The sequence below is a fragment of the Lissotriton helveticus genome, chromosome 3_1 (assembly GCF_964261635.1).
Source record: "Lissotriton helveticus chromosome 3_1, aLisHel1.1, whole genome shotgun sequence".
Lineage (NCBI taxonomy): Eukaryota > Metazoa > Chordata > Amphibia > Caudata > Salamandridae > Lissotriton > Lissotriton helveticus.
In genome coordinates, this window is record NC_136061.1 from 586100834 (window position 1) to 586128254 (window position 27421).

The 27421-nt window shown below is 46.8% G+C and overlaps 1 protein-coding gene across 4 annotated transcripts in view; it reads left to right on the top strand.

Annotated features, from left to right (window-relative positions):
• MAP2 (microtubule associated protein 2) overlaps nucleotides 1-27421 on the top strand; it is a 1143712-nt gene that overhangs the window by 535813 nt on the left and 580478 nt on the right. The window contains exon 1 of one of the 4 annotated variants that reach the window (XM_078680560.1): nucleotides 3536-3590. The exons of the other annotated variants lie outside the window; for them this stretch is intronic. The gene's annotated coding sequence lies outside the window, so the exon portion shown is untranslated. Of the gene's footprint in view, nucleotides 1-3535; nucleotides 3591-27421 lie in introns of those variants that run through there. 4 annotated transcript variants of the gene reach the window in all.

Sequence of the window (27421 nt, forward strand, 5' to 3'; positions counted from 1 at the left end):
GACCAGAGCTGCCATATAAGTAACGTAAATACAAAACATGTTGCATTCCAAATGCTATAGGTGTCACATTTGCAAAAGTTATAACTATTGGCATTGTAAATGACAAAGCCATCAATTTAGCAATTTTAACAACGAAAAAATAAATAAATTATGTCATTTACAAGACCAATAACTAAAACTTTTCTAATGCGAGGCCTATTGCATTCCAACCCCACTCATCCACGCAACGCCACTCACACACGCAACGCCACTCACACACGCAACGCCACTCACACACGCAACGCCACTCACACACGCAACGCCACTCACACACGCTACGCCACTCACACACGCAACGCCACTCACACACGCAACGCCACTCACACACGCAACGCCACTCACACACGCCACTCATCCACGCAACGCCACTCATCCACGCAACACCACTCATCCATTTGCAAAACGAAAAATGTCAAACTCTTCTATTGCGAGACCTATTGCATTTTCAATGCTTGTTTTGTATGTGATCCTTGCACTAGCTATATCTGCATGATTTTTAGGAGTTGCTTTCAAAACTCTAAGTAGTACTCCATGTGCTTTTGAGCATTTCTTGTCGAACCATCTTTTGCCCACTTGCAGCTTCTGCCTGGAATTATTCTGCAGACTACGATTAATTTCTATGCAGATATTATCAAATGCTACTATAACATCTTTACATTGTGTTCTATTCGCTAGGCATATTGCAACTTCATCCTCTACTTTAGACAGAACCTCTTGAAGAAAGGTTTCAGGGACTATTTTTGTCCATTTCAACCTACGGTTCTGATCTTTTACCGAAACGTTAGCTCCCCCTCCAACATTTACTGTTTTTAAAGAGATAAAATTCGTATGCTTCACTTCAATTAAAACAGGATTATGATCGCTAAAAGCTGACACCTCTGTGTAATATTCTATCACATTGTGTAACCAAAAAGAAGACACAAAAATATAATCTATAATAGTACCCATATCTTTTCCCTTAAACGTAGGGGACCTATTTTTTCCATCCCCGCAACCCGACTCATATAAGTTCCATCTTGCAAGGAAAGTTTCAAGATGCTCTCCACGCCTAGTATGTTCCAGATGGACAGATGAGGAGAGGGGGGGACCATCATCATCTTGGATAATGCATGGTAAAGTGCATGGGTGTATATTAAAGTCCCCTAATAATATCAATTCACACATTGACATTGGGTATCAGTGACCCATTAAGAACAATAACTTACTTGAGAACAAGTGACGGATTGATTACACCAGGCAAAAACAGTCACACAGAGGATTGCATATATTATCGTTGATTGCTGTATTAATTTCAGTGGTCAGTATAGACAATCTATTAGCACTTCACCTTTCTTTTCTTTAGTGTTATTCTCATATGCACCCTTGATTTTGTCAGCATGATTGTCGGGTAGAACAAAGATTTGATGGCTAAACATATACTAAATCAATTCACTCCCTTAAATATAGGCCTTTCATTTTGTTCAGAATTAGAACACTACGTGATTAAGCAAATTGGATCACTTCTGTTTTAATGTATTTGTGACTCAGCAAATATTTGATTGGCTTGAGTTACCTTTTATGGACTTTTCAGTGGTGAGACTTTCTTTCTCTTGACTACTCCTACTTTCATGTTCAAATGGAGTCCTTCACCTGTCCTGATTTGTCTTCTGGCAATCTGTGTAACTCAGGGAAAGTTTGCAGCCGCACAATCTTTATAAACTTAATTCAAAGATGTTGCAGTAGTAAACAGGATGCAGATGGCGTAAGCTCATTTTGCATATTTATAGTAGTGCACATTGGCTAGAAAGGAAACATCTACTTCTAAATGCAGCCTCTCGGTTTGTTTAGGGTTTTCTACTAGGAATACTGATGTACAAAAACCAGAGGTGGACTGTGGAACAGACGAATAGAAAGGTTTTTTGATATTCCAGGCGCAATTTTCTCTGGAAGGGCTGAGGTAGAGCCAGTTACAAGTCAGGCTGGCCTGCATATATTGGAGTAGCCAAGCCTTTAAATGCTCCAGTAGTAGGCCAGTGATAAGTATGCTTAATTTTGCATGGGAAATTGTGTGCTGATTGATATTGCGCCCTGAGCGAAGCTGAATATTTCTTGTTTGAGCCTGCTAATCAGAAAAAAATGTGAGTAGGCAGTAAGTGTGTGCCCATCATGGATGGAGAAAGAGGATGGTTCATAGTGCCAGGATTTAGGGTGAAGCTGACAGGTCCATGAGTGATTGGGAAGAATTTATTATACAAATTTGCCTCGTAAAGACCGATAACATTTGACGTTGAGATGCAAGTCAGGCTACTGTGATTATGAGTGTGGCCCATTCTTGAAGGCTATAGTAATGATCGGCGATAGGTGCATCTCGGTTCCCAGGAGGAGATTGCGCTATCTATTGTTTGCGCCAGTTCGACTGTCAAAGGGCGCCTGCCTGGACAGTGTGAGCGGGCAGTAAACATGATGGAAAGGGACAGGTTTAAATTACTGGAATTAAAGGCCAATTGGTCTAAGAGCGAATGGGAAAGTTTTGCGATATGCCCCTGCCTTTGGTCAATAGTGCTTGGGAGAAAGTCAGGCTGGTCCAGGCCTACCCATAAGAGCTGGGCACTGGCCATGGATCGCTCAGTACCTGCCCACTGACAGGAGATCCTCTTTTCCCACGAGGAATGGGGGTACTTCTGTGGACTGTGAGTGAGACTGCCCTGAGTGCGCCAGGTTACCCTGTACCTGTGCCCGTTTGTCTGAGTGGGTCCAGTGAGCGGGCAGTAAGTGTGTGTCAGGCTGGAACGGAGAACGGGGCAGGTGATGCAGCTGGGATTAAGCCAGGGCCCGGCCCCCTGGGGACATGCCCGGGTGCACGCACTTAAAATGTCTGTCAGGCATTCGCCGCCACGGGCCCCTCGTCAAGCTGCTTAAGCATCCGCGGCGCAGCCTCTCTTTGTACGGGAGTGATGGCGGAGCTCACCGGCGGGCGCTCCTTCTAGAAAATTCTGTGGCTGGCGAGTCCCCCCACCCCCTCTCCCTCCCTCCCTCTCTCTCTCGCTCGCTCTCTCTCTTTCTTGCCACTGCAGGGACCGGTGTTTTTGACTCGCAGTCCTCGGCTTCCTGGCTCGGAGACCCAGCGGCTGGGAGCTGGCAGACGGCGTCTGGCGCGGAGGTAGGCAGGCAGGCAGGGCGCCTCTGGGTGCAGGGCTGGGGCAGGCATTATGCAGCACTTGTTTCAGGGTAGGGTTCCCGGGGCGGCAGCCTATTAGCTGGTATCGCACCCCTTGTGCTCAGGCGTCGGGGGCTTCGCAGACTCCAGACAAAGGACATTACGCCGGGAAGAGGCGACCTGCTGCAAAGCGACGCGCTCGCCTGCTCCCTCCGGCGCTAGCGGCATTTTGGTTAAGAAAAGGGTACCGTTTGCTTTTCTTTCGAGGGAGGCTGAGGCTACGGATGTGCAGAGAGTAAAACATTTTTTTTGGTCTTTATTTTTCCCCAGATCTTCCGTGTCACCCTCCTTTAGCTGAAAGTGAGACACATATTTGGGGTTTATCGTTTCATTGCTGGGAAGACAGAAAAAGAAGGTAAGGCAAGAGCTGTTTTTTCCATTTCGGTAATGCATTGATTTATGGTGTAGTGGTTTCTGTAGCTGGCGGTGTCTTTTTATGCAGCACTGAATGCTGATGATTGTAGCCTGTTAATAATTGCTCCCGGGTTTGGCAGGTGCGGGAACTGAAGGGCAGGCAGATAAAGGGTAATCCCGGCATTATACAATCTAGTCAAGTGGGAAAACCGGGGTTAGAACTCGGGTCTTCTGGGTTGACAGTTTACAATGTAGCCACCAGCCCGCATCATCTCCCTTGTGCCTTTTCTTGCTCAGGATGGCTGTGCAGAAAATCTGCAGCATCACCCTGTAGGCGCTGGAAAGCCTCATCCGCAGTGCAAGGGTACTGAAGCTTGGCAATGTGCGGGGGCTGGGCTGAGCCAACGGTGGCAGTGGAGGAGGGTGCCAAGGAGAAGAAATGAAGCAGCTGGTTGATCCCTTGGTCACTTCCAAAGACCTAGGAGCTCTGGGCATAAGGAAGGCGCCCACGCTTTAGTCCATTTGCATCTTTGGAAGGCATCAATGGCGCTCTTATGAAGGCCATTGCTTCCATCGGTGCTCTCAACGAAACGCGCAAGACAGCACACGCAGAAGGCACGGAAGAGGTTAAAGAAAGCGGTTATTAGTTTAGAAAGCCAATGCAAATCGGTGGAAAAAGAACATCTTTTGTTGCAGAAGGGGAAATGGGGAAAACACGCCCATCCCTTTCGTTTGTGCCTTAATTATGCAGCCATGATTTCTCCATAAATGGTGTCTCAGCCAGGAGATGTTGGAGCAGGTGTGTGGGTGATGGGGGAGGGGAAGCAATTAGTCTTAATTCCGACTGAAGTATGTAGGAAAGGTTGGATTTAATTTTGCTCTGGATACAGAGTGTTCCTTGTTGTCCCTCGTGCGATTCCACCTGAATTTCTGTACCCATTGAACAGTGCGGATTGGTGGTGAATGGAAGCCATGTCTTCATAGCCCAAGTAGAGCAACTCAGGATGTTGGAGGTTTTGCTGTTTGCCTGGTCCGGTCGGTCACTGAGCATTTCACCTGCTGAAAGCATCATGACGTAATTTGCAGCAGCGCAAGATGTGACTGGTACAAGTGACATAACGCAACATTTGGGGATCCGCGGACGAATGTGAGCAGGGGCCCCTGAGCCGTCCATATCTCACAGATATTCATTGGCCTTAAACTGAATGGGGCCCCCTGAAGCCTGGGGGTGCCCTGAAGTGTTGCCCTCACCCATGCCACAGGCGCTGCATGGGTCCGCACTGCTCCCCTGACTGGCACACAGCAATGAGGGACAATTGCCTTTCACTTCCTTTAGTGTTCTTCCGTTTTTATGTCCATTTTGAAACCTTATTTAAAAGAGGAAGCAAAACATTTTCTATTCATATTTTTTCACCAAATTACGATGCGATATTGTGCAAGTTATATCACAAAATACATTGTAGACAAACACTCATTAAATTACTGATTCTCCTCTGTCTCACACTAAAGAAACCTTCTCATAAGCACAAAGTAATCTGAAAACGTATTTCACCCGTTTGGTTGCATATTTTGGTAAGGGAAATGCTTCTTAGTAACGTGGGTATGTTTTGGAGAAAGAGCAGGAACAGCAATTATATATGAAAACTGATGCCACTAGCAGGCTGTCATTGAGTCTTACTGTACAGTCATCAAGATAAGCTGAGCAGTGCGTACTTGCTGCAGTCAGTGGGTTTGCTGCCTGCAAAGCCCTGGAGTTGTTCTGCTTTAGAAGTCTAAACAATTTGTCACACTCGGTGATTTGCTCCAGTCTTCTTCCTGCTTGCTTATTTCTGGTTCCTGCTGTATTGGTGCTGGTGTACACGAGGTGCATTGCCCGGGGGGGGGGGATAGGGGGGGCAGAATTCTTGTCCGGCTGTTGCTCCCGAATCTCCCGAGGGACTGTGGGAGACGTAGTCACGTGTCGGTTGTTCTTGTCATGTGATTGGCTTTGGCCTGGCCCTTTCAGAGGCACCACCCTGTTGGGTCTGTGGTAGATTTCCATGCAGGCCTGTCAGTGACTGTGGTGCATTTCGTGTCTGTAGTATGAAGTTAGTTGCCATAGTAACGTAGCTTCTCTTCGACAATAGGCTCCTTCACGTTCGGCAGCCATGGATGCTCTGAGCTGCGCATTTAGAAGACAGAGATCATGTATACATACAGCTAATGCTTTCTACAAGATCATGGGAGCATACATATGTGTTTTTTCAATGTTCCCATCCTCCAGTATGTCCGGTGATGTCTTATCCTTGATTCAGACGATGCAGTTTGGGATAAGAGGGTGGGCTTTGTTTATATGAAGCAGGCCATAGACGTGCTATGGTAGGTCCCTTTTGTTTCTTCTATAGCCAGATTTCTCCACAGTCAGAACACTTTAGCTCATTTTTTACCAAGCATTAAAGGCAGAGGGTGTTTGCCATACATGCCAGTCTCAGGGGCGTAGCTTCGGGGGGGGGGGGGGTGTAATTCCCCCTAATAAATTTATTTTCTGATAAATAGTTGGGTACATGTGATTTCAGTCAGGTGTTGTGAGATGTCAGTCGGATTTCACCAGGGATGTTTCCATAAACACAGACAAAATCGAATGGCACACACACTTGTTCCCTCTCTGTTTAGAACGTCCTCAAAATTGGGTATTTTACAAAATATTGTGTTTTCTCTCTTAGTGCTCCTACCAATCCGTATTCTTCTCCCTTTGAATTGCCCCGTAGGCCTCACCCATTCACCCTGCTTGTCCTATAATGTGTTTAAACATTATATGCCAGTCTGATTGTCAGAAAATCTGAAGCTCACCCGCTCCCCCATTCTACTGAACACGCCTCACCCCTGTGTAGTCTAAGATTCCAACCATTCAAGCTGCAGGTCACAGGTCAGCCAAACTGAGCATCTGCTCTAGAATTGGTATCCAGAGATATGTGGAGAGGCCTCTTTCATTGGTACATGCCTCTGAAAAGCCACTTATGCTTCCTTAGTTTGGTTTGAATGAGCAAGGGTGTTTCTTGGAGGAGTAGCCATTGCATGAAGTTTCATCGTTAGCTGTAATGCAGAATTAGTGAGCAATGCAGGCAGACAAAACTTGGCTGCTTGGAAAGCTCTACATCTTCTACCTGTGGACAGTGAAAAGGATAGAAGAGACTCAGAAAATGCAGATGTTGTGAAACCTCGGACCTCTTTTATTCAGCCTGACAATAAGGGGGTCTCGGAAATAAGTTTGGAGGAGGTAGCTCTTGGTTGCTTTAGAAATTTGAAATACATTTTTTATCAAAGGAATGGTGGGTACTGAAATCAACTACATTGTGATGTTAGTGTAATAGAACTGCTTGCCTTTGTAAACAACGCGTAAGGATCCAAAGCTGAAATTGATGGCTTCACTGGAGTGTCTGTCATCTAAACTTTCATCAGATTCGTTTTTGCCATTTTCCTTGCCAAATCCTTAAACCAAAAGATAACACGGGATCAAAGGGATACACATCCCATTATGAAAGCCGGTATCATACTAGAAATAATATGTACCACGTTTCATGAACGCCTCTCTTTAAAAGGAGACAAATAAAAAACATCTGGAGGGTTTGTATTTATGCTGGAATAATTGCTAATTAAATGCCTGCTTCTGCTAAATTAAATAACGAGTGATACGCATAAACCTGCCTTCAGAGCAACACATGGAATTCACAGAGGCCCAATAAAAAGCCCCACCCATTAGTGTTTGAATTCTGATCTGGCAGAGGCCTTCCTTGAGCTATCATAATTTATAGATTAGGGATTCAAAAGTCCACAAGGTACAAAGATCATTCCACGGGTGCCTTCTATTCAAATAAGCATGAGTGGTCAGTGGTCTGTTCACCCTTTTCAGACTTCTGCTTGTAGGCTGTAGATCTGGGCTGGCCTACTCATTCTTTCACTCTTTGGAGGGCTTCAAAATGAGCACATTAAGTTGGATATAAGCCATATTAACATCTTGTAAAAAAGGAGATTTGATTTGGGAGAAATGTTGGGTATCTCAGAATTGGCCTGTAACAGAAGCTATGCATTGAGCAGTGGCGTCACCCAAGTAACAGCCTCGTGAATCAAGAAGTATTGTCCTCAGTGAATGTACCGCTAAATCAATTTATCAATCATGGGAACATGGGTATTGGCATGCTTGAAGCAACCTCCTAGTTTCAGTAGAAATAAATGCATTACTTAGAAAAGTTCAAACTGTACCTTCCAAGATGGCAAATTCAGGGATCTTGGAGTTGTAGCATTTAAACCCTGCCTCACCCCTCTAGCAGCCAAACAAACACACTACAACATCTGCTGATAATGCACAAGGATTTGTGTCTCTGTGCAGTCGTCAGCAGGAGACGCTGAGAGGGGGTGGTGGGCAGATGTCTTTAGTGCCCTGGTAAATCTGAGCCCCAACCATTTTCAAACTAGGTTAGCAGCTATTCAATGGAAGTATTACATAGAATCCAACACATGTAAAGTCTAAACCACTACTGTAAGCATTGCAATTAACTAACAAGGTGTGAAGACATCCCAGTCCCCCATAGTGACTGCAAAATAATTCTTGATTTTAAATTTGCAAAAACACAAGAAAGTTTAGGGTGTTGCTGGGATGTTCATCTGACCTGTGCTTAGGTGGATTGAGGTCTGTGAATCTGCCACTCCAATCTCAAAGGAACATGTGGAATGTATGAAGGAGTGCACTGCACAAGTATGTGCTTGAATGAGTGCCAGGCCACTCTTCAGTTAAAATCCAAGCCCCTTGAACTAAAAAGGACAACTTGAATCTCTTGTAGATGCCCCCAACCATTTGAAAACTATGACAGATCAAATGTTCAACGTGAGGGCAGATTTACTAGTTTTTTTTATTGCCAACAAGGAAGAATTTATCCTGTTTTTAAATTGTTATAAAAGGGACTTCCTGAAGGGAGTGCCTCAACCTGGTCAGCACTTATAAAATAACTGTGGATCGAATACTTGAATTGCTCTCATCCACTAAGAACTTTTCGGAACACATTCCAGTCCAACTGTGCTACTCTAGACAGAAACCAGATTGATGCTAATAAGAATTGGTCTGCTCCAATAGTAGGCAAACTGCCAGACCAGGCCTCCTTTAGATAGGAACATCATCAACCCCAGACGGGTTCAGGCCGTTGGGCCGCTTCAGTAAGGAACAGCTTCAGCCCATAGGAACAGTGAGCACAGGGCCTTCATTTGGGCATATCTGTTGCACTTAGGATGTTTCACTTATACAAACAAAAAAAAGCTAGCTGTGATGCTTGAGTTAATCTCAGCCACTAGTAATAACGTAGGCCGCATTCCACTCCATCATTATTTTGCCCACTATGGTGTTGCTTGCGTTTTCGTTTAGATGTGACCTGGACTTGCAGTTCAGGGTGGACAGTTCCTACTGAATCAAGGCCAAATCTGATTTGCAAATGGCTCCTCTCTGTCTGGAGCAGCATAGTTGACAAAAATGATTAACTGGATTGTAAATTGGCAAAAGCATCTTCAGAGCTGGTTGTTGGTTGCAGCTTTGCATTTGATACTACTGACCATAACTTTCTGTGCTGCAACTATTACCCATCGAAACTCCCCAAAAACACTAGTCTGTGCTAGAAATACACACGATGAATGAATGCTACAAAAAATGTCAACATTAACTATCAAACAACGTTTTGTGTTTTTGTGGCCATCTTGTTTGACTTTTTTTTTTTAATTCACCAACAAAATGCATTCGCTACTTCGGGTGGGCCATCATGCCCTTTTTTCTTTTGGCTATATTGCACAGCATATTGCTGATGCTCTACAGTATTGCTAAACACCATTGCTAGATTTAGTAGGTTCCAAAGATGAGGAGGAGTAGTTTCTGTCCTGTAACTCCAGTTCTGTAGTAGGGGTATCTCTGTTATAGTCATAATCTAGTAAATAGTCCCGCCCATGTGCGTGGACCCCGGAGCAATCAAAAATAATCTCTTACAGTGTCGAAAAATGCAGAACTGCACAGACACTTAAGAGAGAATTTAAAGACAGATAATGCAGCCTAAAAAGGCTACACTGTCCAGTACTTCAACTAGAAATTCCACCACAAAAATCCACAAAACAGCAAAGCCTGTACAGATTCCCCTTGCTTTAACAGCAAAATCCCTCAGGAAGGATAGAGAGAAGAACCTGGACAGACAAGCCCCATAGGCTGCCATTATGTGGCTCAGAACAGGATACTGTGCCTTTAAGAGAACTTTCCAGAACTTCACAGTATCCCAGAATGCCCTGCAGGTCCCAGTTACTTTCAGTTCTTTTTGAAGGCGTAACACGCCAGACCTGTAGCATTCCGTACATGAATATCTCTCTCCACCGGGGAGGAGGGCGGGCGCTTATGACTATAACAGAGATACCCCTACTACAGAACTGGAGTTACAGGACAGAAATACTCCTTCTGTAGTAGGGGATCTCTGTGTATAGTCATAATCTAGTGAATAGAATGGCAAGCCCATCCCCACACCACAGCGGCGGTGGAGAACGAGAATTAACGCCACTATTGTGCGAACAGATTTTGCAGCGAAGCCTGCCCAACCTGAGCGTCTGCCCTGGCATCAGAATCCAGGCAGTAATGCTTAGCAAAGGTATGGACCGACTTCCAAGTGGCCGCCTTGCAGATTTCCGCAATTGGCACGTTACGAAGCAAAGCCGTCGTGGCGGCTTTGCCCCTGGTGGAATGAGCCTTAGGTTTTCCCCCTAAGGTCTTATTAGCTTGTTGGTAACACAATTGTATGCAGGACACAATCCACCTCAAGATGGACTGTTTAGAGGTAGCAAGACCCGTCCTGACTGATCCATAATTGATGAACAATTGGTCTGACCTACGAATATCTTTGGTTTTATCCAGATAAAATTTCAGCACCCTCCTAACATCCAGGGAATGCAAGGACCTTTCCGCTGGAGATGAAGGATTCTGAAAGAACGTAGGTAAAGTTATAGTCTGGTTGATATGAAAATCAGAAATAACCTTGGGAAGAAATTTAGGGTGAGTACGCATAACAACCTTAGCAGCATGAAATACAGTATAAGGTTCTTGGCAACACAACGCCTGAATTTCACTCACCCTGCGGGCCGATGTAATGGCCACGAGGAACGCCGCCTTCCAGGACAGGTGCTGCAACGAAGCCTTATGAATAGGTTCAAAAGGCTCCTTCATCAACCTGGACAGCACCACATTCAAGTCCCATGAAGGCGAAGGAAGCCTGACAGGAGGGAATACTTTCTTCAAGTCTTCCAGAAAATCTTTGATCACAGGGATCTGGAAGAAGGAAGTCTGTGAAGGGCATTTCCTGTAGGCAGTCAAAGCAGCCAGATGAACCTTAATGGAATGGACATTAAGGCCAGACTGCACCAGATGTAGCAGATATGGAAGGATGACATCCTCCTTGCATGTCGTAGGGTCATAGTTCTTAGACTTGCACCAGATGCAAAACCTCTTCCACTTGTAAGCATAAGAAGTCCTAGTGGAAGGTCGCTTAGCCTCCTTCAGTATGTCCATACAATCCTCTGGGAGATTCAGATGGCCATATTGCACTATTTCAGGAGCCATGCCGCCAAACTCAAAGACAAGAGGTTGGGGTGCACCATTCACCCCCGAACTTCGTGAGAAGGTCCGGCCTGCACGGCAGCTTCATGTGAGGAAGGAGAGACCGGTGAAGCAGGTCCGTAAACCACCACTGTCTGGGCCATTCCGGGGCAATCAGAATCATCCTCGCCCTGGATTGGGACAGCTTGATGAGAACCGCCGGGATCAGGGGAATGGGTGGAAAAGCGTACAGAAAGCTGTTCGACCAGTTGATCCATAACACGTTCCCAAGCGTCCCTGGCTGGTAGTACCTGGAGGCGAAGTCTCGGCATTTGCTGTTTTCGGCGGTGGCGAACTGATCTATGTCTGGAGTTCCCCACCTTGTGAAGACTTCTCCCAGTACTTCGTCGTTTACGACCCATTCGTGGTTTTCCTGAATCAGTCTGCTCAGCTCGTCTGCCTGAACATTCTGCACACCTGGCAGATGAGTGGCCGTTATCGACAGTCCTCGGGCCAGAAGCCAGTGCCAGATCGCCTGCGCCTCCTGCGACAGAGTGCGGGATCTCGAGCCCCCCTGCTTGTTGAGGTAATACATCGTAGTCGTATTGTCCGTCTGTACAAGCAGAGAGTTGGTCCGGAAGGACGGGTGAAAAGCCTTCAGCGCTAAGTGAACAGCTCTGAGTTCCAGGAAATTGATGTGGTACGTGGACTCCGTCGGGGACCACGTCCCTTGAATCTGTAAGTCTCCGGAGTGCGCTCCCCATCCCTGGAGAGAAGCATCCGTCACGATAGTCTGTGTGGGAATGTCCTTGTGGAAGGGAACCCCTCTGAGGAGATTCTCCGCTGAACAACACCACTTCAGAGACTGAAGAGCATGCAGAGACAGCCGTATTTTGTCGTCCCAAGAACCTCTCCTCTGGTCCCACTGATCTTCTAAGCACTCCTGCAGCGGTCTCATGTGCAGCCGCGCATGTGGCGTCAGGAAGATACAAGAGGCCATCGATCCCAGTAGAGAAGACACCGTCCTTACTGTCGTAGATGGAGAGGACATGAGAGCCTGAGCCTTCCGAAGGAGTGATAATCGTCGCTCCTCCGAAGGAGACACGCTTGCTGACAGCGTATCGATGGAGGCTCCCAAGTACTGAATGCACTGGACCGGAGTCGGAACAGACTTGGACATGGTAATGTGCAACCCCAGCTTGTTCAACAGAACGCAAGTCTTCTGGAAGTGTGCTTGAGCTTCCGAGAAGGAGGAGGCCTTGATCAACCAATCGTCCAGGTACGGGTAGACAAACACCTTGTTCTTCCTCAGGTGTGCCGCTACCACTGCCATGCACTTCGAGAACGTCCTGGGTGCAGACTTCAGCCCGAACGGAAGTACTGTGTACTGATAGTGATTGGTGCCGACTTGAAATCGCAGGAACTTTCTGTGTTTGTGTGCAATGGGCACATGGAAGTATGCATCCTGTAGGTCTATGGCACATAGCCAGTCTCCCCGTTGCAACTGAGGATAAATCTGATGCAACGACAGCATGCAAAACTTTTGTCTGCGAATCCACTTGTTTGCCTGTCGCAAGTCCAGAATGGGCCTGAACTCGTTCTTGTCCTTCTTGCGGACCAGAAAGAACCGGGAGTACAGACCTCTTCCCCTTTGAGACAGAGGTACATCTTCTATCGCCCTTTTCCTTAACAGGATATCGACCTCTGCCTGGAGCTCGCGCAGCTGATACTGTGAGCTGACCGGAGGAACCGATGGAGGAGGGCTGATGAACCGAAGACTGTATCCATTGCAAACAATATTCAGCACCCACTTGTCCTGAGTAATTTTTCTCCACTCTGCCAGAAAAAATGTAACGCTTCCCCCCACCGGAGCGGGTAACGGATGAAGGGGAAGTAACCGCTCAGGGGCGAGATCCGGCCGGGCCTTTGGTCGCGGTAGAGGACTGCTGTTCACCTCTACCCCTCTGACGTTTTTGGAAGGGTCTTCGGAACTGCTGCTGTTGTTGCTGCTGCTGCTGACCAGAAGACTGTCCTCTTCCTTTCCCCTGCGAGCCGAACCGCCGTTGGAACTGGCGGTAAGGCTTTTTGTCCTTGGGTTTCTTTAGACCCACAGCCATCAGGGTTTCAGCCTCGGCCTTCATCCGGGCCATTTCGTCGTCGGCATGTTTTCCGAATCCGGTTTCACCGGAAAATGTTAGATTGGCCACCCGCTGTTGCGCCTCAGGCTTGAGTGACGTAAGCATGAGCCAAGCATGGCGGCGCTGGTTGACCCCGTGACAGTAGCCATGTGCGGCCAACAGCGCTTTGTCCGCAGCGGCACTGATGGCCTGGTTGGAAACCAGCATCCCTTCCGAGACAATTTCTAGGAAGTCCTCCCTCCTGTCGCGTGGCACAAGGTCCGCAAACTGTTCCAGTGAGTCCCATAGCGCGCGGTTGTACCGCCCTAGCAAAGCCGAATCGCTGGAGGCTTTCATGGTGGTGGAAGAGGTCCCACAGGCTTTCCTACCAGCCGAATCAATCCAGCGGCTCTCTTTATCCGGTGGCACTGTGGAGGACGGGGAGGTAGAATGCAGCTTCCTGGCCGCCGTCACTATCACCGAGTCGGGCACCGGGTCCACACGTAGGAAGGCTGGGTCCGAATCAGGCGCTCAGTACTTTTTCAGGAGTCTTGAGGGAGCAGCCTTCACCACCGCCGGCGTAAGGAACAGCGCTTCCGCCGGTTCGACCAGTCCTGGGACCAACGGCATAAGAGGGCGAGACAGGTGCATCTTGTGAAGCATCTCGAATATCACGGACGTCGTAGGTGTAGGAGCCGTCACCGTGATACCCAACTTCGCAGCCCCCCTCAAGAGCACCTCCTGGAACGTGCCAATGTCGTCGACCGGGGACACCCTAGTCTCCGGAGAATCCGATAGGGTAGGCGAGTAGGAACGGGTCCTAGATGATGCCGTACGGGATCTGGACCTATGCCTCCTGTGGCGATGTCTAGATCTGGTGGAGGACCTGTGTCTGCTCCTCGATCTGTCTCTCCGCCTGGAGCGTGACCTTGACCTCCGAGGTCTGGGGCATTCCGCTGGTTTCCCCGGGGCGGACGTCTTGGGCTTGGGCGGTTCCTTAGACTTAGGAGTCTTCTTGGGAGGAGTCGGAAGCCTGGGCAACGAGACAGACCTTGGACCTTGGTGCCGTTGGAAGTGGAGGCAGAGGAGGCAACGGAGGAGGGGTTGGAGCCCTCAGAGGTAAACCTCCTGGCAACGGAGGAGGAGGTGGAACAGCCTTCTTCGGGGTATACACCTCCTTACCAGACTGAGGGGAGCCCCCCACAGTCCTAGGCCTGTCAGCACGACCCCTCGACACCAAAGAACGGTGACCAGGCGTCGACCGCAGGTCCCTCGACGTCGAGCGCCCCTTCGGCGTCGACCTTCTTCTATGCTTCGGCGTCGAACGGCCTCCATGCCTCGACGTCGAGCCCGACCACCTCGACGACGATCCTTTATGTCTCGACTGCGATCTCTTGTGCCTCGACGGCGACCTCGACTGCCTCGACGGCGACCTCTTCGAACGCCTCGACAGCGACCTTGTCCGCCTCGACGGCGACCTCGACCGCCTCGACGGCGACTTCTTCCTCGCCGGAGATCTCTTCCGCCTCGACGGCGACCTCTTCCGCTTCGACGGCGGTCTCGACGACGAGGATCCCCTCGACGACGACGATGTCCTGTCCGTCGACGGCGATCGGCGGTGTCGCCTCGAAGGCGAGCGCCGACGCCGGGCCCGTCGACGCCGATCACTCGACGTCGACGCCGAAGACGACGACGAAGAAATCGTCACTGGGTTCGACGGCGGCCGGTGTAAGTCCCTCGACGTCGACGGGCGACGTTTTCTCGACCCAGAGCCCTGGGGAGACCGGGAGCTGGCCGTGGACCTCCCTCTCGACGTCGTGGTCAGTGCTACTGACCCAGACGGAGAATGTGGGCGTTTGCTGGACTTCCTGCCCCTGGGGAGCCCCCCAGAGGCCTCAGCATGGGCAGAGGAAGCCCCTCCAGACCCACCTTGCGCCTTCAGCCTTCTTTCCTCGAGTTCCTGAAGCCTGATCTTCTTTCTTTCCTTCAGGGTCCTGCCAGAGAAGCCCTGGCAAATCTCACACTCCTCAGGGACATGGGAAGAGGGAAGGCAGAGGATATACACCTCATGGGAATCTGACTTTGCCTTCTTCCTGGAGCACTCCGGGCATTTGTCAAATAATGCAGGCATATTTGACATCAAAAGAGTGCAAAACACCAAGAAGAAAAGCCTAAAAGTACTTAGAAAGTACCCAAATCGAATTTACAGTGAAAAAACACCAATAAACCCTTGAAAAGGGAGAGCTCAATGCTCCAGGGTCCTGCTTGTAGGAGCCGGAAAAAAGAACTGAAAGTAACTGGGACCTGCAGGGCATTCTGGGATACTGTGAAGTTCTGGAAAGTTCTCTTAAAGGCACAGTATCCTGTTCTGAGCCACATAATGGCAGCCTATGGGGCTTGTCTGTCCAGGTTCTTCTCTCTATCATTCCTGAGGGCTTTTGCTGTTAAAGCAAGGGGAATCTGTACAGGCTTTGCTGTTTTGTGGATTTTTGTGGTGGAATTTCTAGTTGAAGTACTGGACAGTGTAGCCTTTTTAGGCTGCATTATCTGTCTTTAAATTCTCTCTTAAGTGTCTGTGCAGTTCTGCATTTTTCGACACTGTAAGAGATTATTTTTGATTGCTCCGGGGTCCACGCACATGGGCGGGACTATTCACTAGATTATGACTATACACAGAGATCCCCTACTACAGAACTGTTGGCTTTGCCAGTGCTTGTTCTTGTATGTACCAGCTACACTAGACACATTCATTTTTACCCACTTATAATAGGCCCCATTAATCTGCTACGAAGATTGACTGGCTTGCAAAGGCTGATGACCATACCTAACTCTAGGCAGACACACATTTCCTGTGAATGTAACTGAAGCAGCAAAAGTACATCTAAGCGCTATCATTGGAGGCAGGGATATTAAACTGGATTCTGAGCTTCATTCCTTTGGATGACTGTTTGTTATTATTATGTTTGGTGAAAACATCAGTGTAAAAGTCGAATCTTAGCGCAAGGAATAATCAAATGTAGGCGCTTATTTGGTGGTGCTTGTATAGAACCTTTCCTCATATTACTTAAAGTAGACCCTCCCTGTATGGGCTCGTGCAGCATTATTCGTAGGAGAACAGCAAGGTGGGCATCTTAGAGTTTTTTGAGGCATAGATGGCACCATCAACCCTGGTAGCACCTGAGACCGCAAACCTCTCGGTGCCTAAGAACTCATTCATGGTAGCATTTGCTGGGACTAGGTGATACATTTATATAGGGGCAGTTGAAAAACGGTTAATTTCATACTAGGATAAACTCTGGTTTTCCACTCTGCATATTTCACTACTCTTTTTTTGAGCATTATATCTGAAATGTGAATGCAGGCTGCTACCTGCCTTTAAGTAGTCTACATAAGTGAGGAGTAAGGCCCTAAGGTTACACAATCCAGCCTTCCCTGTGCACTCAGGCTGGCAGTGCTGGAAAACCTGTAAAAATATTGTAGCCCAGGCACAACTTCAGAAATTATGTCATAAATAGGGGCGCTGCAGACATTCAGTGGCATTAGAAAAATGGTAAAACAAGTTTTGGATAAACACATGTAATAGAGCGTAGGGGGTACTGAGATAAGATGGGAACCATTTTTAAATGGCGGATATTCTGTAACAATGCTTACTTTGAACAAAAAAAATATAGGGTAGCGGCCCAAAATCGTTCTTAGGAGCCCACCGCCGACTTGCTAAATGCCAAGGTTGCTGAATGGCAAGTCTGCTTAGTCTTTGATTCCCTCTCAGGCCTATTCCCCCACCACCCTACACTCCCTATCACTTTATTTCACTCTTGCAGTTTCTTTTTGATCCCCGCTTTCTTCCTTGGTCACTGTTTTCCTTTCTGTCTCTTTCGCCTTTATTCTCCCCGGCCTTTCTTAATTTTTCTCTCATGCTCTGGGTCCAAATCTGATGATGAAAACTAAGTACCTACCATAACCATTTGCACAAATTAGGCACAGCTCTGGAACATAGGATAAGCCACTGTGCGCGTCAAAGGGGCATCGTAGAGCTGCTATTGTAGGGTGGGACAGATCTCTGTATGTGTAATGTCTCGATTACTTACCAGTAAACTTCGTTGCTCCAAGTCTTCTTTGTGGCAGTCCTTAATCTATGATGCAGGACAGGGATGAGTAAACCAGCACCACACAAACCAGCAAGATATTGCAATGCTTACAACGTGGGTTGTGCCGTGCATGAATTAAGCTCACGGATAAAGTTGGAATGATCAGACATATCAAGGATCACGTTCGAGAATCAACCCAGATACTAATGGACATAGGCATATGTGTCATCATTTTCGGTGAGTTCATGTGCATATCCTTGTTGAAATATTCTATTTGGTATAATACGAGTCTGGGCTTTAATAAAGTACATAGCTTTTATTTTGATCTACTCTTCGTTGTCTTTCCTGACCTTTCACAGACAGCTGTGGATTACAAGTTCCCTACATAGTGGTCCTCCTGCTTTAGAGTATGTAAGTGCCACTTTTCTGGCCAAACACCACTGGCTTTTAAAGGAAGAGCTCTGCCTGGAATTCTCGTCATTGCCCTTTAGACTGAACGTCCTGCACCTAATGCCTAGGTTTCCAATAGTAAGATGCGGAATCTACTTTGTCAATATTAACTGACCTCTTCGCACAGAACTCAGTTCTAACTGCAATAACATCCACTCATGCTACTCAGATTAGCCAATTTCCCCATAAAGCTGAATCTGAGAAGGCATCTGATCCAACCTCAGACAAGGTATCCTTCCTTTTCCTCCTGTGTGAGCAGTAAAACTTCTCTGATTACCACCTTCTTGACTGCAAGCTGAATACAACTACTCCAACCTTGGATGCGTCGGGCTAAATTGGGCTGGAGTGGTCTTGTTTTATGTATACGGTCTACTGTGTGTCAAGGCAGGGTGCATACATTGACCCCAAAAAGGCATCAAATATCGCCACCCTGTTCCACATAGGACATGCACTGCCTTCCATAGGAATGAAAGGTGTGGGTTACTGTCCATCACTCATGCTTTATTTTTACACAAGCTTGTCTTTGAAGGTTAGTATTATCGAAGATGGAATATGGAAGGATCATAATCTCATAACCAGAATATTGAGGAATAAAATATCGAAATGTATTTTTTTTACATTATTATTTGGAGCTTATAAAGTGCACTTATGCCCAAGAGTGTCCTGGCGCTAAACTCTGACTCACAGGAGACAAACGGGGCCTATTCCCTGAATACCCATGTCTTCAGCCCCTTTCTTAAAGAGAGGCGCTCCGAGGCATTCCTAAAATGCGTCAGCAGGTTATTCCAGGCTTTCGCTGCACAGTAGCAAAAGCTGTTGCCTCCCCAACTGGCCTTTTTTATTCGGGGTGCCGCTACTAGTCTGCTGTCGGAGGAGCGCTGCGCTCTCCACGGAACATACCATTCAAAGCACATGCTCAGAAACTCTGGGCCACTGCCTCTCAATGCTTTGAAGACAGTGCATAGAGCTTTAAATTGTGCTAGTCTTGTTACTGGCAGCCAGTGCAGTTGCCGGAGTCCCTCTCTTACAGAGGCAAACCTTGGGATGCCTATTAGCAGTCTCGCCGCTGCATTTTGTACAAGCTGTATTCTGTACAGATTTTTTTTTCAGATTCAGGTACAAACTGTTGCAGTAGTCCAAGTGCGACAGAATGAGGGCTGAGACTGCTGTCCTGAAGCCATCGGCTGGAAGAACAAATTTGATTTTTCTCAGTATGCTAAAGATATAGAAGCAGGTCGATACAACTCCGCTAACCTGGTCCCCGAAATCAAGATTCTGATCCATGATCACACCCACATTTTTTGCTTTACCAGCGGGGGCTGGTAGCTTTCCCATGGCTTCAGGCCACATATCAGGTGTCCAGATGTTAGGGTTGTTCCCAAATTTAATGACCTTGGTCTTGCCTGCATTCAATTTTAGGCAGTTGGAGGCCATCCAGCCAGAGATGTCTTTCAGACAGTCATGACACCTCGAGGCCATATCATCTTGGGTCCCTCGCTGTATAGATAACACAATTTGTGTGTCATCTGCATAGGATGTAAATTGCAGATCGAAAGATCTTATCAAAGCCTGCAGTGGGCTAACATAGATATTAAAAAGCTTGGGGCTCAGGGAGGACCCCTGCGGCACCCCGCAAGGGAGGGCAAAAGGTTTAGATTTGTCCCGCCCCAAGTCTACTGTTTGAGCCTCAGAAAGATTTCAGGAGGCTCGAGGCCCTATCTTCCACCCCCGCCTTCGACAGACGGTCCATCAACACAACGTGATGGACCGTGTTGAAGGCTGCCGACAGATCCAGCAGAATCAGGACAGCCACCCCTCCCTGATCAACCACAACTCTAACCTCCTCCGTGGCCTTAATAAGGGTCAGCTCCGTGCTATGTCCAGCACAAAACCTGAACTGCGTGGGGTCGAGTGCCCTGGTCCTCTGAAAGAAAGAGCTGAGTTGCCTGTTTATGGCCTTCTCCAGCATCTTAGCTGTAATTTGTGAATCAGCCTAATAATACGTAGGTCGGGTCGCAAAATACAAATGCATTTGGTAAAAGTTGGTGCACAAACTGCAACCCCTTTTACCAAATGCATTCATGATACCCGAGGCTCAGTATTCATAAATTGCAAATCCTAAGAAATCACTATTTAAGACATTGGATTCATACTGCATGACATTTTGCTATGAAAAGAAAATCGTTATTTTCCCAATGAACTAGGGGTCACTTGTTTTTTCCTAGGTCTTTCGATCCAAAGACTTCAGCCTGCTACTGTAGTGGAGAATCTGGTACAAGCTTCTTCAATGATCTTTAGTGGAAATGAAGAAGGCAATGTGAGATACTCTTGAGTCCACTAATGCCCCGGTGTCAAAGTGACCTCCAAACAAGGCTGTGTTTATTAAACAACCAGAGGGAAACATTCAGCGTCAGCTAATGCCTTCTCCTGCCTGCAGTTCTTCCTTCACTTCTCCTGCTGTTAGTTCCGACTTTACCTCTTTTCATTCAGGAGAGAGGAGTGTGATCATGCTAAACCCTGCAGAAAGCACCCATGCCTGGCCACATCTTTCGAAACATCTAATTGCTCACAGATTCCCCTCCCTGCTTCTCAGCAGCTTCCTGCATAGAGCAGGATCTGGTAGAGCTGAGAGGTAGAGGGGAGTCAGGCTTTGAGCACCTCTTGTTTGGCTGGGCTGCATCTTGGGGTGCCCACAAAACGATCTAGTCTCTACTACCCAGTAGAATCTCCACCGCGGAGTCATTGGAACAGACTGAGACTAGCTTCCCTGTCTTGCTTCCAGGGAGGGAAGAGTGCTTGATCTCCTCGTGCGATGAGTAATATGTGACAGCAATTTTAGACCTGTACGCCCAAAAGAGTTGTTGTAATTGATTCTGTGGCTCAAAGGCATAACTGAAGCAAAGGAGCAGAAGTGGGGGAAAAAGTTGATTGCCTACGGGGCTTTTTTAGGGATGTACGTTGGTACAACGCATGCTTTAACCACGCATGCTTTTACAACGCAGGTTTTTCAACGCAAGTCGTTACAACGACTTGCGTTGGGGGGGGGCTGGATAGTGAATAGTTTAATTTACTATTCCAACTCCAGTCCCCATGGATAGTAGGGAAGGTGTTGGATAGTAAATTAAACTATTACCTATCCAAGAGCCCCCCAACGCAATTCGTTGTAATGACTTGCGTTGAAAAACCTGCGTTGTAAAGGCACTGCGTGGTAAAAGTTGCGTCGTAAAGGATGTTTCCCCTTTTTTAGGTCGAGCCTGGGCGGCGCATGCGCTGCTGCGAGGCATTCTGTGTTAGACTATAGACTTGAAGCCCCGTCCACTCTCTGCCCATATTTTTAATTGGCTTGTGTCATTGTCCTTTGTAAACGTTGGCTTCCGATTTGTTATTAGGCTTGTTAGTCCCTCCTTGGTACCGCCTTGTTTGCATTTGTTACCTCTCATAACAACTAGACCTTTTACTTGTCTTGTTACACCACCTGCTTTCTCTTGGCTGTGAGCACTATTTTGTTTAATGATTTGCCCCATTCCACCCACTATGTCGCAACACGCCACCCGCTATTATTATATTTACTAATGGCGGTCCGCTTTAACAATAGCAGCTGTGTTTCTTTATTTTAGCAGTGCGGTCCGCTTTAAGTATAGCGGCTACTCCTATTTATTTTTTGTTTACTTGCGCCCATGTGGCGCTTTCACATGCATGGATGCCGCACCCCTTTTTTTAGACAAGCTGCACCTCGTTTCTTTCTTTTTTTATTTTAGCAGAGTGGTCTGCTTAAAGTATAGCAGTCGTGCATACTTTTTTCTTGTTCACTAGCGGCCATGCAGCGCTTTTACATTCATGGACGCAGCACCCCTTTCTTCAGACAAGCTGAGTCTAAAGAAAGGTGTGCAGCCGCTATTAATGGGAAAGCGTGGCGCTTTTACAAAAAAAACATCTGTTTGTCAACTTGACACACATATACTTTTTTTTGTCAAAGAGCTCCATGCCGCGGTTTCACTTTAATGTCGGCCACACTTCTTTCTTTAGAAGCGGCTTGTCTAAAGAGAGGGGCGTAGCCTCCATGAATGTGAAAGCGCTGCATGGGGGCTAGTAAAAAAGCAAATATTTGCAATGCAATCTGTCTCACATTTGCCAGAGTTTAAGCTATTGCATTTGCCAATAGCTCAACTCTCATAAATGTGAGACCTATTGCATTGCAAATGCTTGTTCCTGTCTTGGCTAGGTTTTGGCACTTTCCATTGGCCGTGTCAACCTGATTTAGCTGAAATAGGATGATTTAACTGAAATAGGGTGCCAGGCCCTTGGTGGAGGTGAGAGGGGGTTTGTTACCAGGTAATTGAACCCTGTCTGTGGTACTTTTATCCTTTTCATAAACTTGGTCCTGGGTGACCCAGACACAGGAAGGGGTTTCTTGTGCATGGTGCTCCAGTTCCTGCATGACAGAAAGATATGAATGGTTCTGCATCCTGTTCCCGAGCTCCTATATTCACTTTTTGACTCTTCTTTCAAATAAATGAATCCTAAGTCCCTAGCACAATTCAGCTAACTATTCTGGAAGAAGCTCCCATCGATGGCAGCACATAGTGCATAAGCTTGCTCTGGATGATTGCTCCACAAACAGAAGGCACAAGTGAAGTCTCCTCTGGGTCTGCCAATATCACCCTCTGACCTGGCCGCCCATCCACCAAAGGTCACGGTGAGGTCGTCCTGCCCTACTGATGTAAAGGCAACCCCCACTGGTTTTCCCAACCCGAGTCCACCATGAGATGCATGGCGGATCCTGGAAGCAAAAATGCAGAGTAAACTACAAGCATTTGGGTCATTCGTTCTTTGTTTGGGAAAAACAAGCTAAGTAAAACAAACTCCCAGCTTTGGAGTTTTGTTTTCTCTAACTAAGAAACTTCGCCGGGGCCGTGATTTGAACATAGAGCCCCCTGGCAACCCTTCAGTGCAGTGAGGGGAGTCACTGCTGTGGCAGCCCCCTTAACAGCTCAGAGACCCCTGCCAGCGAGGTGGTGACCTCTAAATAGGGTGGACGGCCCTCCACAGGGTCTGAGTTACCCGCCATGTTATTCATAGTGGATAATGGTTAAACTTGTTGCTAGCGAGGTAAGTAACAAATATGCCAATCAGTCTCATTGTCTCAAGCAAATTCATCAAATTCGAGGACTAGGAAATCTGACTGTTTGATGTTTACATCTAGAAACGTGTTGCAATAACATTTTTGTGGAACCCAATAGCTTAAGAGATGGTTCATAACCAGGTAGAGTCACAGTACGGATGACTTGATGGATAAACAGTGAAGATTTCTAGACTATTATAAAATGACACAAATGCACACAGGGTTTGCGGATGTGGTTTTAATTGCAGGATTTTCTTAATCTCGCATAAATCCCCTATCACGAGTGAAACTCTCAGTAGAAAAGTGAAAATCGAAACAAATGTGCTCAGGGGATTTTCACTATGTCATTTGGTGACTTCTGAAATTTTTTCTCCTAAATGCCCTTTCCCAAGTAGTCCTTCTGCTCCCTGGATGTTATCTTCTCTGTCCAGAGAGTATCCCCGAGTTCTGCTAATAAAAAGACTGAAGAGAAGGTCAGCGAGAGAAAGACAGAGGTAAAGAGATAGGTGAGAAGTAGAGAGAGATGTGAGACAATGAGACAGTATGGCATGGAGAAGACGGTATGTAACGTTTACAACGAAATTTTTACAACGCACTACCATTACAACGCAGGTATTACCACGCATACCATTACAACGCATTGCGCTGGGGGGCGCTCTAGGATAGGGAATAAGTTTAATTTTCTATCCAACACCTTCCCTAGTCTCCACGGGGACTGGAGTTGGAATAGAAAATTATACTTACCACTATCCAGCACCTCTAAGCGCTATGCGTTGTAATGGTATGCGTGGTAAAAACCGCGTTGTAAAGGTATGTGTGGTAAAAGTATGCGTTGTAACGTCATACATCCGGAGAAAACACCGAGGCAGAGAGCGGAAGTGTAAAGTGAAATAGATGAGTTTATAGAGAAGGAGGGAAGGGAAGGTAGAGACTGAGAAGCGAGTGAGAGAGAGAGAGGTGTGATAGAAAACTGTGAAGAAGCGAAATAGAGAAATGGGAGGTAGAGATGGAAGTGTGATACAAAGAGAGAAATGAGCTGGGAAGAAGAAAAAGAGAGAATGTTTGGTAGAGAGTAGTGGAGGGAAAGAGATCGAAAGGTAGAAATAGTAGTCGAGAAAGTTAAAGCAGCGAGAGAAAGATGAGTTAAATAGCTAGATTAGGCACAGTTGCAGTAGAACCCTGGCTCTCTTCTCCTCTAACCAAGCTGCTGAATCTCCATTCTGGAAGTGATAGTCTTACCACCTGTCTCAGGCTTTTCTGTGGAACCGAAACAATCTTGGCCCATCCAGCCAGGGTGCTCTCTAATAATGAGCCCACTTTAACAATTCTTAAGATAAAGCCACAATATCTCATTAAGAGGTATAATGTTTTCTTATGCAAGTGTGCCCTATTGCAGTGATTCAGCAACCTTAATTTCAATCCATAGCCCCATAAGGCCATTTTGGAAGAATACACCAATTGGTGTGGTCCACAATTTTGTTAACTTTGTTTTACTTACAAAGTTTAAAGCGATCTCATATCTTCATTAGTATGTAGCTAAACGTGCTTAAGACCAGTGTAAAGAGTGTGATGTGCCCTTGTAGCAAAACCTCTAGGAGTCTAATTCAGCCTGAACTCTACCTAATCCTTATGGATTTGTCTGCCATATTTCAGATTCTCAATTGTTTATTGATTATCAAAAGCTTATTGTCAAGAGGATAAGGATTGAATACATCATAGAAACATGGAGTTTGATATCAGATAAGAAGTTCCAATTTGCCAATTTTCAGTCTCCTTTCCATACAGAGACCTGTTGTATAGTGTATTCTAATCTCCCTATCTGTCATCTATCTTCTCATGCATTACAGCTTGCCTGTATTTAGAATGTTATAGATGTCATAGAATACTTACTAGAGATGAGCCTTCACTTAGTGATGGAAGGCTGAGCATCCAGGAGGACAGCTCCTAGTGGGGCTAACTATATTACTTATTTAACCATTTAACTACCATCTTGGTTCACCTGTACCATCTGTAACTTCAGCTACAATAAATGATAACTTGGAACTACACCGTGACTCCATGAAGATTATTACATTATTACAAGACCCACATACACAAGCTGTATATATTTCTTCACAGCCCACTCTTCCCAGGATAGTTGACAAATTGATAAAATACTGAATCATTGGAGGTCACAATAAGCTTCCCATTACGCAAGGGCCTGGGATGTGCGCAGGAGAGAGTACTCTGATGAATGGTAATACTTATAATTGCATCAAAATAGTGAGAACTAGCCAAATCCTTTAAAGTCCCCTTATTAAAACCTGCTCTCTCCAGAATGCTGTAATATAGACGTATAGCCCGCTGCCGAGGGCTATATCGGTTGTTAAAGGCCCTGAACCCAAATTATTGTCCCGAGCCGCTGGCGGGGGCCTATACTGAGGGAAAGGGCCTATGTCTTCTGTGGAGCTCTCACTATTCCAATGTTCTAATACATTGTGACACTGGGAATGTACATACTCCCACATATCCTCTGCATATAGAACATGGATTGGGATGAGAGAAAAGCAGCTACGAATTTCAGAGTGCAGTTGATAGGCTGGTAAATACATTGCATTTTTGTGATTTAAGTTATAGACAATAAAGGACTCTGCTATTTGCCTTATGTGGATGCATCATTTTGGAGCATTGATTATAAGGCTGTGTGTTACTGGAGGTAAACCACAGCTTGTGAGCCTTTCTTTCCTCATGGCACCTTGCGGAATGGACCCAGTTAGATGACACAACAGTTTTAGCAATGGGATACATGGCATAGAGCCTCAATGAAAACATGAGAGCTCTATCTAACAGAAATTTAGCTAGAGTTTCTCACCAAAATGATCTAGAGTTTTCATTCAGCCACAAGTAGTATTTAATTTCAGTGCATTGGGTATTTTAAGAAATTGGGTTGTTGGTTGAATGGGATGTGAGTCCTGGTCAAGCAGCAACCAAAATCCTTGTCAGGGTGAGGCACAAGCCAAACCTAAGTTAACCTGTGCTCAGCCCTCTGATAGCTTGACACAGAGTAGGCAGGCTTAACTTGGAGGCAATGTATAAAGTATCTGTGCAACACTTCAAACAGTATCAACTAAAAAACAACACAGAAAAAGGATCTCACACCAAGTTAGAAAAATAGAGATTTCTTTAATAAAAAAAACAAGGCCAAAAAGTAAAAAATCCAATCAGTAGACCGGAGATAAGCAATTTGAAGGACTTTGGTGAAAATAGTGCTAAAAACCACATATCACCAACTGCAGACATCTAGTCGCACTGGACCAGGACAAAGTCACAAGTTCAGGCCGACCACGATGGAAAGTGGGTGAGATACAGGGACCCAGTTAGGCCCAGTGAAGAAAGTCCCTTAAATCATGGTTTGTGGAACGTTGCATGGCTCTGGGCTGAAAATGTGTTGCAGATCCGGAGTGAATGTGTTGATTCCGATGTACAGCGATGCTGTTTTGCGAGGTCCTGCGTCATCCCCAAGGACCCCGTTAACAAGGGCTTGCAATGCCTAGTCCAGGGTCAAGCATGTGTCACGCAATCTGGTCAAAGCATCGGTTCGGAGGAGCTGTGAGGCTGTGATGCAGAGTCCAGTGTCATCATCGAGGAGGCATGTGAGGGCCTGTGCCGAGGAAGCGTCATGCAGCGGCGGTTTCGAAGCAGCTGCAGGCTGTGGAGGTTATGCGTGGTCTTTGCAAGGGGTCCAATCCACGCAACAGTGGCGATGCGTATGTTCTGCTCGGGGTTGCGCTGCACAGCAGAGGGGATGCATTAGTTTCACTGGATCTACAGAGGCTGGCAGAGCGCCTTAGGCCTACTTCCAAGGGGCCAGGATTGGGGTGACTGCATTTAACAGGGTAGACTCACAGACGGCAGCCTCCAGATGCTTTGGCTGAGGTTTTTGGAGCCTTCTTTCCCTGAGGCTCATGTCAGAAGGCGAGCCAACAAGCCCTTGGAGCCAATCTGGTGGTCCTCTGACCAATAGATGCAGGTCCAGTTCTTCTCACCCAGGCAAGAGGGCAGCAGGTCAACACAGCAGGACAGCATTCCAGCAGATTGGCAGTTCTTTAAGCAGCAAAGCAGTCCTTCATCCTGGCAGACTATTCACAAGTCCAGAAGTGCACTGAAGAGGTGGTATTTGAGCTCTAACATTTATACCTGGTGCCATACCTCTAGAAGGTGGGAGAAGCGTCTGTAGGCTACCCCTTGAAGTCCCCAGACATCTTGCCTTCCATGCACTGGCTCTAGCCTAACCACAGAGGTTATGTAGCACTTTGTGTGGAGACAGGACACAGCCTTTTCAAGTGTAAGTAGGGCTGTACCCAGCTCAGCCCTACCATCCAGCGAGTGATGCACCATCCAGGCACATGAGGCTCACCTAAGCTCTCTATTGTGTGTGGCTGTCTAGGAGGAATACACAAAGCTCAACTGTCAGCCTCACCCAGCAATGTG